Source organism: Aquila chrysaetos, chromosome 20 (assembly GCF_900496995.4).
Source record: "Aquila chrysaetos chrysaetos chromosome 20, bAquChr1.4, whole genome shotgun sequence".
NCBI lineage: Eukaryota > Metazoa > Chordata > Aves > Accipitriformes > Accipitridae > Aquila > Aquila chrysaetos.
Genome location: NC_044023.1, coordinates 9557720 through 9570951, shown reverse-complemented (window position 1 = coordinate 9570951; position 13232 = coordinate 9557720).

The following is a 13232-nucleotide window of genomic DNA, read 5'->3' as shown; positions in this document are numbered from 1 at the left end:
TATTTAGGTGGGTGCTTGACCAAGGTATGGCCATGGGGTATTTGTGGACATTTCTGCTGGCTGCTCACTCCTTACTCAGAGCTGGGGTAAGCGCTGGATCTTGTGTATCTGCTGGATACTCAATGCTCTTCAGCCAACTCTTCATCTTAAGTCCACAGGAGTTTTCCATGATACTATAAAAATAGCACTGTTGAAACCAGCACCAGAAAAAGCATATCTTACTGTTGTGTCTCTTGCAATTGTCTCCTCCGTAAATTGTCTCCTCTGTACTAATCAGAATTGATTCATTTCTTTAGTAATAGCATTAGCAGGTGAACAGCTTTATTGCAGGAGAATGAACTCTTTCTGCATGTCTCTTGATTTTGCATAATTTGTTACAACAGTATCCAAATAGGACAGTATATTATCTGGTAAAGAAGAAAGCATTTTCTATTTAGTATTTGCTGTACATATATTCTCACAGTAGTTTTCTTAGGAAAAACATACTGGGCCAGATCTTCCTTTACTCAAGCTAATGATGCAGTCTTATACATTTACTAAATCAATAAACCTCAGAGGAGATAGTATTCTTAATTAAGGATACTAGTAAGAAAGGAGTGGTTGTGAGGATCTTCAAAAATAAGCAAACAAATCCCTAGCTCTGCATTTCAGTCCCAGATTCTCTCTGGATTAGAGAGAGATTTTCGACTTGAGCTCAGTGCAAATGGCACCGTATTTTGTGAGTGATAAAGCAAGTGAACGGGCAGGTGGGGATGCCCAGCCCTCCCCGCAGCCCTGCAAGTATCTGTGCTCTCACACGTTCAGACTCACACAGAGATGCTGTGGTGATTTCCGTCCCGAGCATGGTGGGATCCACTATTTCTCTTGCATTGGTGGGGAGAAATGATAGATGGTCTTCCACTGCTCTGCAATAAGCAGTTCTGTGTAAAAGTGACCTCTACAGCTGAGGTGGATGAAGTTTTTGGATAGTTTGTTTTACAAAAAAGAAATCTATTCAGGTCAACAAAAATCTAGCCACAATAATTTCACTCAAAAAAGAAACTAAAACCTAAACACTTCAGTTGAAATGAAATACTTGCCTGGCCCCAAAGAAAGAACTCTATCCAAGTTAATTCTTGCTTGTTTTGGGGTAGCTGAAAATTCAGTCCTAACATCTGCTCACTCGCAATATTTTCCTGTTTTGCCAGCAAACTGTCTGCCCAGCTCTACTTTAAAAATTTTTGTCATTCTTCAGAGATGTAAAAATACCCCAACCAACCAACCACCCACCACCAACATCAAAACCCCAGGGTTAATTGTCTGGTCGTCACGTCCTCCACCTCAAACACCCACTGAAAGCAGCCCAGAGTGTTACCACCTACGCACCTCACCTATGATCTGGGCTGCTTGAGAGATGAGTGTTGGACTACAAATTTAGGCTTGAGCACATACTTATTTAGAAGCTTATTATGTTTTACTGGACAACAGCAGATATGCTCAGATTGCAGGTACAATGCAATGTGTGGAGGCCTGTAGTCCCATCCCTGTGCCCGAAATGACCAGCGCAGATAGGAAAAGCAGCTGATGAGTATCACTGAGAAGCAAAATTCCAGTGTTAGATATGTTGGTGGAAACTGGAAATGACTCAGCTGAAAGCACTCAGGTCATTTCAGATTTATATATACCAGAGGGGTGAAATCTGATCTCTTAGTTATTGATAACTTTCATACCATTTTAGAAAAATCTCATTTGTTTCTCTCTGCTTCAGCAACAGTCAGGCTTCACTGTAGGAGGGGAAAAGCTCTGAATTTCTAAGATGTACTTTGGGAATTAAAACTGCAACAGCATGATATGCAGCGTGATGCCCATTTGTGATGTATAAATAAATATCCCAAAATGTTTTTTAGATTCTTCCTTGGCTATTACTGAAACCAAAAGCATTTGTGCTTCCAAAATTATCCTCAGAGAGTTGCTTTCCATTTACAGAGGTTTTCAGATTGGCAGGGAGCCACTGGACAACTTATTGAAAGTCACTGAAAGCTAGAAGCGATGTGAGGGTTAGACATGGAAGCACAATTTCACAGATATTACAGGGCCAATTCAGATTTCACTTACAGAGGAGAGTGAGGATAACAATAAACCACACTTCATTAGAAAATAAATATATTGGTCCAAAAAGATCCCTATTACCACTTCTATACCTAATATAATTCTTCCAGATGAAAACAATCCTCAAAAGAAAAAAAACCAACAATTCTGCTAGCTGTTGAGTAAAGCTGTCATGAGGAGGATAGTCAGAGTGCAAACACCTAGCTATGTGATTTGTTTTTACAGAGGTTAAGGCTGAAAGTATGAAATACAATTAAGAAGTTCTTTCTTTTTTGTTCACACGTATTTTTAAAACCATCCAATTACTTGCCTTTTCTTCAAAATATTGTTTTGCTTTTTGAATAGTACAGAAGCCATTCACTTTAAGGGTTCACTATTCAAATGTCAGAAACCTCAGTGTTGTTAGCTTCTGAAGCGATGTGGTACTGTTTCTGGTCGCTGATTGGGTGATTTATGTAATACAATGAATTACAAATTGCAAACATAATAAAAAAATAATGGAGAATTAGCGCTATCTTTTCCCCATCCCTGGCAGTGTTCAAGGCCAGGTTGGATGGGGCTTTGAGCGACTTGGTCTAGTGGAAGGTGTCCCTGCCCATGGCAGGGGGGTTGCAACTAGATGATCTTGAAGGTCCCTTCCAACCCAAACCATTTTATGAGTCTATGATTTTATGATTCTATGAAGTCTGATTTCTCAGCCCTGTATGCCTCAACTTAGCCATTTACAAGTGGTGAGAATAACGTGCAGCACACTGGAAGGATATATGCTTTTCTGCCGAGATGCTGTGGGGACTGCTGAAGGAGATGCTGTCTTTGGTGAGAGCTATCAGGAAGAGCTCTGCTGAACTGCAGCACTTGCAGATGACATTTGTTTAAGCTGTTTAAATTCAGCCCAGTTTGCTTCTTCAGGGCAGCTGTGTTTTGTCCCGCAGGCGCCTGAATTTCTCTTAGAGCATCAAAGTTGCTTGGCACTTTTACAGGGTCTTAGCAGAAAAAGGTGCATGTTGGCGGTTTTGATTAAAGCAAAGGAACCAAACTAAGGGAAATGCAATCAAGAGCCACATGTTAGGTCTGTGCTCACACCTTGTACCTGCAGAGGAGCTGGGTCCTCCTGTCAGCTCCTGTCCTGAGGGCAGGGGCAGGCAACGTGTGGCCAGAGCAGCCCCGCTGTGCCGGGGGCACCGGGTCTGGGGCAGGCACCGCTGTCCTTCTCTGTGGCCGCAGGCAGCTTGTGCGGCTGGGGAAACCCCTCATTTGGTCCCGGTTTGGCAACCAGCTTAGAGGACCATGTAACCCCACACACCCTGCCTGCACCTGCCACCAGGACCCCATACACTTGTCCCAGACTGCCCTCGTTTCTCCTCCTGGCACCTCACTTCAGTTTCCATATAACCTGACGCATATGATGGCTCATCAGTTCATCAGCAGAGGTGACATACCTGGGAGTCACCTAAGTGCCTTTGGAAGCAGCAGCTGCCCAGGATCAGACCTTGTAAGTGAAATTAAATCGCTCTGGGGCAAGGGGTATACTTTCCAAGGACACACATGATTATCTGAGATCTTTTAAATAAGATATTTTACAACAATAATCTACCCTCTTCTGAAGCACGTGGGAGGTGTTTTTGTGGGCCAGTGGTTGGGCAGGATAGGACGTAGGGCAGCAGGTGGAGAGGGGGAAGTGCCACCAATTAGACTGGATTATTGGTAATTTTAGCTTTAGTTCTTAGAGAAAAAAAGTGTTCATGTCAGTAAAGGAAGTGGACCAAACATAACTTTGTATTGGCATACTGAACTGCACAGGACCACATAAGGGACAATCACTACAAAGAATGTACTCGAAAACTAAATCTACTACAATTGATGAAGCAAGTTCAGTATTAGTATAACTAGATAGAGGTTTTGGTGGTTTAAACAGGCGGCAAATTCTTTTTAGGGACAAACCAAGCTGCATCTCTGACTCTCGTATATTACATGTTGCAGATCCCAGAGGTGTGTTCACAATACCTGCCTAAAAGCTGCAGAGAGACAGGCATGCCGGATACATGGTAGCTTTCCTGGCAAGCTTTTGCTTGTAATGCTTTGTTTTGGCTATATGATGGGAGTTGCTCTTTCTGGGCTATACTAAGCGTGCTAGATTTGCTTTGTCACCACCATTCTGTGCAGGGAAGACTGTACGCTAAGCTGACTTTTGGCAGGGTGCGAGGGAGAACAGCTGTACAACCAATAATTAATTCCATAATTGCTTTAAACTAGACCAAAACCGAGGCAAATCTTAGATGGAAACACAGTGCTGCCAATGCTGTGATCAGCTGTCTGTGTAGCCAGGAAATGCTAACGAACTACATTCAGCAACATCCAGAAAGAGCTCAGCAGACCTGAACCTATCATTAGAAGTGCAACGGGGCCTTTTAAAAGTAAGATTTCCAAAACACAGGTATGATTAGTTTCCCTGCAAAAGTTAGCAAATGCTCCACACTGACTGAAGAAGCCGTGAAAGGCAGAGATGCACGTTCACAGCTGTGTCCCTCCTGGGAGAAGCTACTGCCCATGCTTTCCATCTGGAAGCCTAGTGGAGAATACAAACGTCTTCTTTCCATAGTTTCTGCCTAGATGCTCCCTTCACGCAGACTGCTTGCATGTTGCCAGACCGTCAACTGAGGCTGAACTTCCTCTAGACAGACACACACCAAGAAACAGATGTACTTTTTTCAGTATTTCTTCTTTTTTTAGCTATTTCTGCCAAAGTTGCTTCCAAACGGACCGACGTCAGCAGGTGGTTTGTGCACGGTTTCTGATGCAGCTGCGCAAGTCTTTCCCATTGCCGTAAAAAGCATATCCCAGCAACGACACCCATAGCCTCTTGCATAGGCTGGAAGCTCAAGGCCTCTCATGTAGATGAGCAGTACCAGTGGGGTCGTACCTTCCCCTCTTCCAGACCTGCAGGATGCTCTTGTGCTGCATCTTCCCAGGGCCGCTGGCAGACCACCCACACGGGGCAGCTCTTGCTGACTAGCTCTGGGAATAGAGGGAGGGCTTCAGGCGCAGGCAACTGGCACAAGTATCCTCTCACACCACCTGCTCACAGTGGGATATTTTCAAAGCTTTGAGTGGGATTTTTAAACTGTGCGTTATCAGCGCAGCGCAAAAACGTATGGCAAAAGCTCCGTGCAATGAGCTGAATATACAGCTGACGGTGAGCTGAAGATCTTGAGCTCAACTATCCTGTCCAAATGAGTACTGTTAGCTTAGCCATGCCAGTTTTCTTATGAAATTCTTTAAATAACTACATAAATAAAGTAGCTAACATATTTTCTCAATGCCTTTGGGTATCCACCTTGGATTTTAATTTTCTGCCTCATAGAAAATGATGTTTGTATATTGCAGTGGTGAAACATCATCAAAATATCTTTACATGATACATAAAAAGGAAACCATATAGCAGAACAGAGCAAACCGTCAGTAACCGCAATACCAGCTATACAGCCTTTCATTGCAGTGCTACTTGCCAGTAACGATGCCTTGCACGTATAATTGCTAGTTTCTAAATGTATTACTGGCTTTCAGGGGGAATTACTACAGAAATGATCCACAACAATTTTTCTGTATTTCATTTGTAGAAGTTCCGCAAGCTTTGGCCTTTCTCTTTGCTGTGAAATGGGAGGAAACTGCTGGTCTGCCACTGAAAAAAATGAAGGCACTCATACTCTGAATCTGAATGCTGCCACCTTCAACAGACTCCTTAAAGTGCTGTTTCTGGACAAGTGCTTGGCATGAAAAAAAAAATATAATGGAAAAAAAATCTACAAATATTTGTATGTACATATTTGCAGTCCCTCACAATTGGTCAGTGGTAGCCAGGTGCACAAGGCTGCCATTTAAGTGGCTGCTGGCTACTGTGGAAAGGGTAGAGGCAAAGTGGAACTGTGATTGTATGAAAAGATGATGAAATATTTCTGCCGACAATAAGAAGGTGGCATATTTGCTATGGCTGCCTGCCTCGTAAGTCTGTCTGTCTGCGGCAACAATCAAGAAAGCTTAGTAAACATCCGTTACCTTTTAATTTAAAGTCTGTTTAATGCACTTGAAATATGTAAGCTTATGAAACCAGGGGTTTCGTTTTGGTCTCTCTTGACCAGTTAAATGCATATTATTTACTTATTTAAAGGAATAAAAAATACTGTAAACAAAGGGGGGGGGTGTCCTTCTCTGACATTATCAGTCTAAATGGGGAGTTAGTTTCAGTTTCATTGATGCTCTTCCCCCTTGTCAATAGTATACATGAGCACAGATTCCGTCTTTACATGCTATCATCCATGAAGTATTGTTAATTCATTATCCGGTGGACTAATGAACAACAGACATTTAGTTCTTGTTCACTGCTACTTCATACTTATACTATGTTTCCCAGAAGTAAAACACTTTATTCTAAACTAGAGTTCTGGAATTTATTATTTTTTCTTCTTTTTCTGATGACCGCAACTATTTTTCATAAGCAGCCCCATTTCTTTAGTTTGTGCCAGCTATGGAGAAAGGATAATGGGGGGAAGATAAATCACAAATATGACAATGGTAACAGCTGGCATGAATGTCTTTTTCCAATGTACTGCATTTAGCTCTTCAATTTTTTTGCAAAGTGCAGACGTAATACTTCATTGGAACAGGTCACAGGAAAACTATCTAGTAAAAGACGAGAGACACCACAAAACAGACATGTTAGTAGCACAATGACTACTACCGCTGTTGGAATACAATGGTAGCAACCATTGGTACTATTGTCCATGCTTTGTAGCTCTAAATCACCAGTTGAAGTCCCTATGCCCTGGGAACTGCACACCAAAAGTTTTGGTCCCTAACTTCTATTCCTTTCACATCCTTTCTATTTCAAGAGATCTTTTACAAAGAAAAATATAACCATTTTGTACTCTGCATGGGCTAACCATGTGAGGGCAAACATCACCCCCACTTGCTCTCAGCAGGTGTGGCATACTTACCTGTGGACAGCAAGACTCAGCTGAACTCAGCGCCCCAGGTGCCCCAGTGGGTGCCCAGGGGTGGACATGCACTTTCAGCCAGATACAGCTGCCCTGCGCTGCCCTGCTGTCACCAATGCAGGGGTTGAACATTATCAACCGCCTTCTCCAGAACACCTCTTTTTTACCAAATGAAGGCTGTTAACAGGGTTAATAATGTGGTCATTCACTGCAAGCAAGCTTAAAATTCAAAGTTGGAAATTTGTTATCGCACCTAATTTTGTTTTCACATTTCTGTAAGATACAGTACGACTAACATTTTTGTAGTGCTGAGTTTTACCTGTTCTGTAGTGCTTCACACTTGTTTTTTATCCAGATGTATGATTTGGGCCGAATAAATATTTGTATTTCCCTTGCTTTTCCTATTGACTACTTTTAGAGTAGCTTGTTTAAAATAAGTTAGTAAAAATGAAGCCTCTTTAATGAAACAGAGAAGACAGGACACGCTTATGTTGAGATTCATGTCTGTGTCTGCTTGCATCAAGAAGAAAAAATCTAGTTACAGTTTTGCACTAACTCAAATCCTGAGAGACTGCAGCTTCAATTTTGACTCACCTCAGTGATACTGGCCCAAACCACAGCCTGTGCCTCCCGTGAAACCTCTGTGTTTCATCAGTTAAAAGGGAAGGAATAGAGTGAGGGTCCGATCCTGTGAGCTTTTCTCCAGAGAAATTCCCATCATACCTGTGAGAGAATTAAGCTAAACAAGTCAACTGCATGGCTAACACTTTAATTGATTTTTTTGCTAAGGAAAACGGTAGGCAGATGTCTACGAAACATGTCTAGGCTTAATCTAGTTGGCCACTGGATGTCACTGATGGCCTCAGAAACACAATGGTAGTATGTAAAAAAAAACATGAACAGGTATTAAAAGAAAACCCTGCACATCATCTATACAGTTGAAGGGGAGATTAACAGTGTCTCATTAGCTTTGAAAGATGTTACTACTGGAGTTTTTCAGTACTCAGTGCAAACATGTGCAAAACTTTCTCACTGTGGTAAAAGAAAAATGGTTTCTTCATATAGTAAGAGAATAAAATGCCTACCATCTCCATAAGCTGATGCAGAACCTTGTCAAGATCACAGATAGCTAAACTGGTGAGAGATGAATTGTGTCTGAAACTCACCCAGGTCAAGGTCAAACATTCTGAAGAGTTTAAAATGCATAAAGGATTTTTTTTTTTTTAATTTAGTTCTTGTATAGTCCCCCTTTAACTCTGCATGGGGACTGCCAATCTGTCAAAAAGAAAGATTCCTGAGCCAGCCTGAAGCAGGAGGTACCAAAGGTCTGGTTTTGTTGGCTCGGGAGTTTGTGTAACTCAGAAAATCCTCTGGCATTTTGGTTGCTCACCCATGCTGAAAGGAACTCCTGCATTTGGGGAGATTTGCTAATTGTCACTGCCTTTAGCTAATGTACCCTAAACTGACAGGAAAGAAAATTGCCTTTGTTTTTGTAGGTGAAAATATGTTAGTGTCTAATGCCTTAGTCCTCTGGTGAGGAAGAAACTCCCCACTAAATCAAGCTCAGGCTTGTGCTCTGTAGAGTGGTTTCACCATTGCTAAACATCTGCTGGGCCTGTAAGTAAAACACATTTCTGGAGAGAGCAGATATGATTGTTATTTCCCTACATTTTCTTGGCATAAAAGTTGAATGAGGTTGCATGAGACTGAGAGCTGAGTTATTTTTATTGGAGTGCCTCAGCAAAAAGAAGTGACAACTGCTGATGGTGACTATGTGAAAAATATGTTAATTAAACATTTGAATACATCCAGAGTGTTGGTCAAGTTATTTACAGAAGACAAAGCCCACAGGCTGAGCTGAGTTCCTAGCAATACTAGGAAGACAAGGCTCCTGAATGCATGCTGAAGAGCTAGAAGGCTGCTGAAACCAAAAATTCAGGGGTTAATTTTCATACTAAGCTCACATTTAGAAAAACATGAAACAGATGTTCATATCAAAATCTGGTATTTTTCCGTAAGAGCCAAACATGAAAAAGAAGTGAAGTTAAAGCATGCATGCTAATAGCTCCTTTCAAATAGTTTAGTCTTTTTCAAATGCATAGATGTTCAGAAAATCTCAGTCTAAGCAATTCTGGGTAACGTAAAAAAAGTCTCTGCTGGCTCAAGCTAACAGAGTTGCTGCTTTATCTCAACAGGAAAGAACGTTTCTCTTGGGGTCTTCTGTCTCACCATGGAATTCTTGAGCTAAATTAACTTATTAATCGGCATGTACATATGTCTGTATATATAAGGATAACATGTGGCAAACAGGCAACCTGCACAGGGAGATACTGACCACGCTGAGGCTGCTCACGCAGAAAGAACGATGCAAAGCATAGTTAGAACGGTCCTTTGCCAGGTCCTTCTACGATCAAAGCTATAGTGATAGTCAGACATGACACCATAAATGAGAAATGTAGCACAAATAATACAGAATCAACAATGTATTGTACTCAGCATTTTTCCAGCAATTTGCTGTGTTAGTACTTTGGTCATCTGACACCTGGGGCAGCCCCTGGATCATTGTAGGCTCTCCAGCTGCTGCGTTCACTGGAGCTCACCAGCCTTTGGATGCAGCTCTGGTGGCTCCATGTGTGAGTTCCTGTCTGTACAATCCAGCTGACTTGCAGATAGATGCTGTAGAAGACTGGAGCTGCTGCTGCTATTTTTGTAACTCTAGAGAATACTTAAAAGTAGAAAAAAGCATAATTATTTGGGGTAAAGTCAGCTTCACTGACACTAGCAGCTTTGTGAATGATACTGAGGGTGCTGCTTGTGCAAACATGTTTTTGACAAAGTCTGCTCAGAACTGTTCTAGTTTAATGTAACTGCACCTCACCACTTCTACTGGCTGCAATTCTTTATCCAGAACATTTTTTCCAGCTGTGTTGAGTGGCTCTTTCAGAGATTGTGGAGATTTTCTCTCCATTTTCTTCTCCCTACTTGGCCTGTTCTTTAGGTTTCCTTCCAACTGCTCGAGGCTATGCAGATCTGGCTCCATGAAGGATTTTCACATTAAAAACCCCAACAGGCAAAGGCCGACCAGACGTCCATCAAGAGCTGCATTCTGTCTCTGACATCACTGATAGCAAGGGGATTGTGCCCTACCCAGCCCATCCTTCTGTGCCTGCCACTCTACAGGACAAACCAACCAGCTTTTGGTACCCTTTTCTGCATCTTTCCTGGTTCTATTTTTGAAAAGCAGGACACCAGGATTGTACCTGTTGTTCAAAATATAGGTATAGAGTGGTTGTCACTTGTGTTTTTCTTTCCTAATAATTCCTTATGGTCTGGTTTGATTGTGAACTGATGTTCTCCTAAACACATCTATCACGGCTCCAGATCTCATTCCTTGGGAGTGCTAGGAAGTACTTCAGTGCCTCCCTCTCAGTCTGTGCAGGGCTGCGTGTTCATTGCCATTTTAGCATCCAGCCATCCAGTGCCATACAATTCTTCTGCAAATGTTTTTGTTATCTTTCAGAACCTGGTATCGGTAGCAAATGTGGCCAACTCATTTGTTACTACTTTTCCAATTTATGGTGGTTGCAAAGCCAATTTTCTCTAGTTAGGGACTTTAACAGTCTCTTGCATGTTGGTTAAGATTTGCAGGATGTTTGCAGAATCTATTTTTTGTGCTTTGGTAGTAAAGAGTCTGGCAGATTTAAGTTGGTCTCTCTGGCATGATAATTATACGTGGTCCAAAGTAGGGTCAATGAACCGTCTAGGATACCTTGTATGAGAAATAGGGATGCCACATGGGGAATGTCCATATCTATCAAAAAACTCTGCGACTTCACTGTATCACTGCAACTGATAGGTGAAATGGGAGTGGGAAGGAGCACACCTTCCCATGGTTATGAAGCCATCGTGGTTTTAAGCAACTTGGGCTGAATAACCTAACTCAAGATGCTCCAAGAGCTGTGCCAGGACGTACATTTGGTATGTTACAAAGACACTAGTTCACAATTCATGGCACTGGGTTCTGGCAGAAGCAGCTAAGGCAATGTGCAGCTCAGTTCAGGTCTGCTGCAGAGATGTTATCCAGGCTTAAAGGAGATGATAACAACTGCAGCATGGGCATTTTGCTGAGCCTAGGGAAAGGGGCCGTGCGTTGGCGCAGGAAGCAGTGAAGCGACAGGACTTGTGCACATAGAGGTTGGGAAAATTACAGTAGTTAGGCAAGGGGGAAGGAGAAGAGACCACATACAGTCTTTGGAAGGTCTAGGCTGACTTTGAGAGCTGCTTTCTTCATTTTATACTATAAATTGATATTGCTAACACAAGACTAAAGCACATCTCACTTACTTTGCTATGGAACTTGAGACTAAAGCAGGCAACTGAATAGGTATTTATAAAGTGGGTTTTTCCTACTGAAGAAAAAAGAAGAAGAAAACCCCACCTGATGCTCTCTCACACCATCTAATACTCTTTTAAGAGACCTATTAGTCTTATTGCAGAATGCAATGCTGTCCAAAGATAGCTGAGCTTGCTCTGACAGAGTAAAGCTGAGTGCCAGAAACACCGTGGTTGTGTTGGGATAGCCCTTGGTCTGGCCAGAGTGCCTCTGCATGCCCCTGTGTTTTCTTCCATATGCACATCGCTATTCCTAATCTCCTGAATCAAGTATCAAGCCAGTGTCTTAATCTAAATAAGACTGCTAATAAGAATAACAATAAGCAGGTTATAGGTCCTGGTCCTGGACTTAGGCCAGGCTTCCACTACAAACTACAATATCAATCAACGAGTATTATCCCTTGTTGTGTCAGGAAAAGTCCCTGCTGTGGACTTAGTTATGACAAAACTGTGTATTCACCAGGGTAGCTTATTTCACCCATATTACGCAGCAAAAGTGCAGTTTTGCCAGAATAAACATGTCTACGCCAAGTGTTAGGACAGTTCTCTAGAAATAGCTACACCGGGAAAGCACTCTGCTATGGCCCAGGTTTAGGCACAGGGAGATTGGGAGATCCTGCCCTAGCACAGATAAGACTGCAAGGCATAAGGTCAGACAGTGAGAGACTGGGAAATATCCCAATTCCTAACGTTACTGTCTCCTCGCCTTAGTAGCAATGAGGTATTGGCAACTTGAGACAAGCTGCCTCATGCAGAGGAGCTACAGGCCAAGGGAAGCTAACTATTTCTGTCTTGTTTAATTTGACCACTTAAACAGTTAATCCCTTTGCAATGTCATTTTTTGGCATAGATACCACATCTGTCTGTTTCTGAAAAGATCCTTTTACTAATGCAGCTTTTTAATATATGAAACAGTTTGCATCAGATTACAGTGCCTTAGCAGTAGCAGACAACTATCTGTAGGCATACACGCGACGTATGCATCCACGCATGCACATTACCTCTAAGCATCTCTGCTCTGTCCCATCTCCTAGTTCTTCTCTGTGATGCCCGGTTTTTCCTCTCTGCGATGCCCGGTTTTTCCTCTCTGCTCCCCATCAGAAACAAAGCACAACATGCCCCGGGCAAGTTGTATTCCTGTGTGCTAAGGCTTTATGTACAAAATTCAGGGTGTAACAAATTACCTTTGATATTTTTTATTTGCTCAGCTTTTTTATCTTCTGTTTCACTGACTGTGTTGCTGCCTTATTCAAGCATGTTTTAATCTAGGCTCTGCTTTGCTTTAAACCCACCCTTACTTGCAAGTACTGGACATAATGGAGAGAGATCAGTGAAGGGCCAGGGAGATGATTAAGGGACTGGAGCACCTCTCATATGAGGAAAGGCTGAGGGAGCTGGGACTGTTTAGGCTAGAGAAGAGAAGGCTCACAAGAGATCTCATCAGTGTATATAAGTACCTGAAGGGCGGGTGTAAAGAAGATGGAGCCAGGCTCTTTTCAGTGGTGCCCAGTCACAGGACAAGGGGTAGTGGGCACAAACTGAAACACAGGAGGTTCCCTCTGAACATCAGGAAACATTTTTTACTGTGAGGGTGACTGAGCACTAGGACAGGTTGACCAGAGAGACTGTAGAGTCTCCATCCTTGGAGGAGTTCAAAAGCCATCTGGACACGGTCCAGGGCAACTGGCTCTAGGTTGCCCTGCTCGAGTAGGTGGATTGGACGGGATGACCCCCAGAGCTCCCTTCCAACCTCCGCCATTC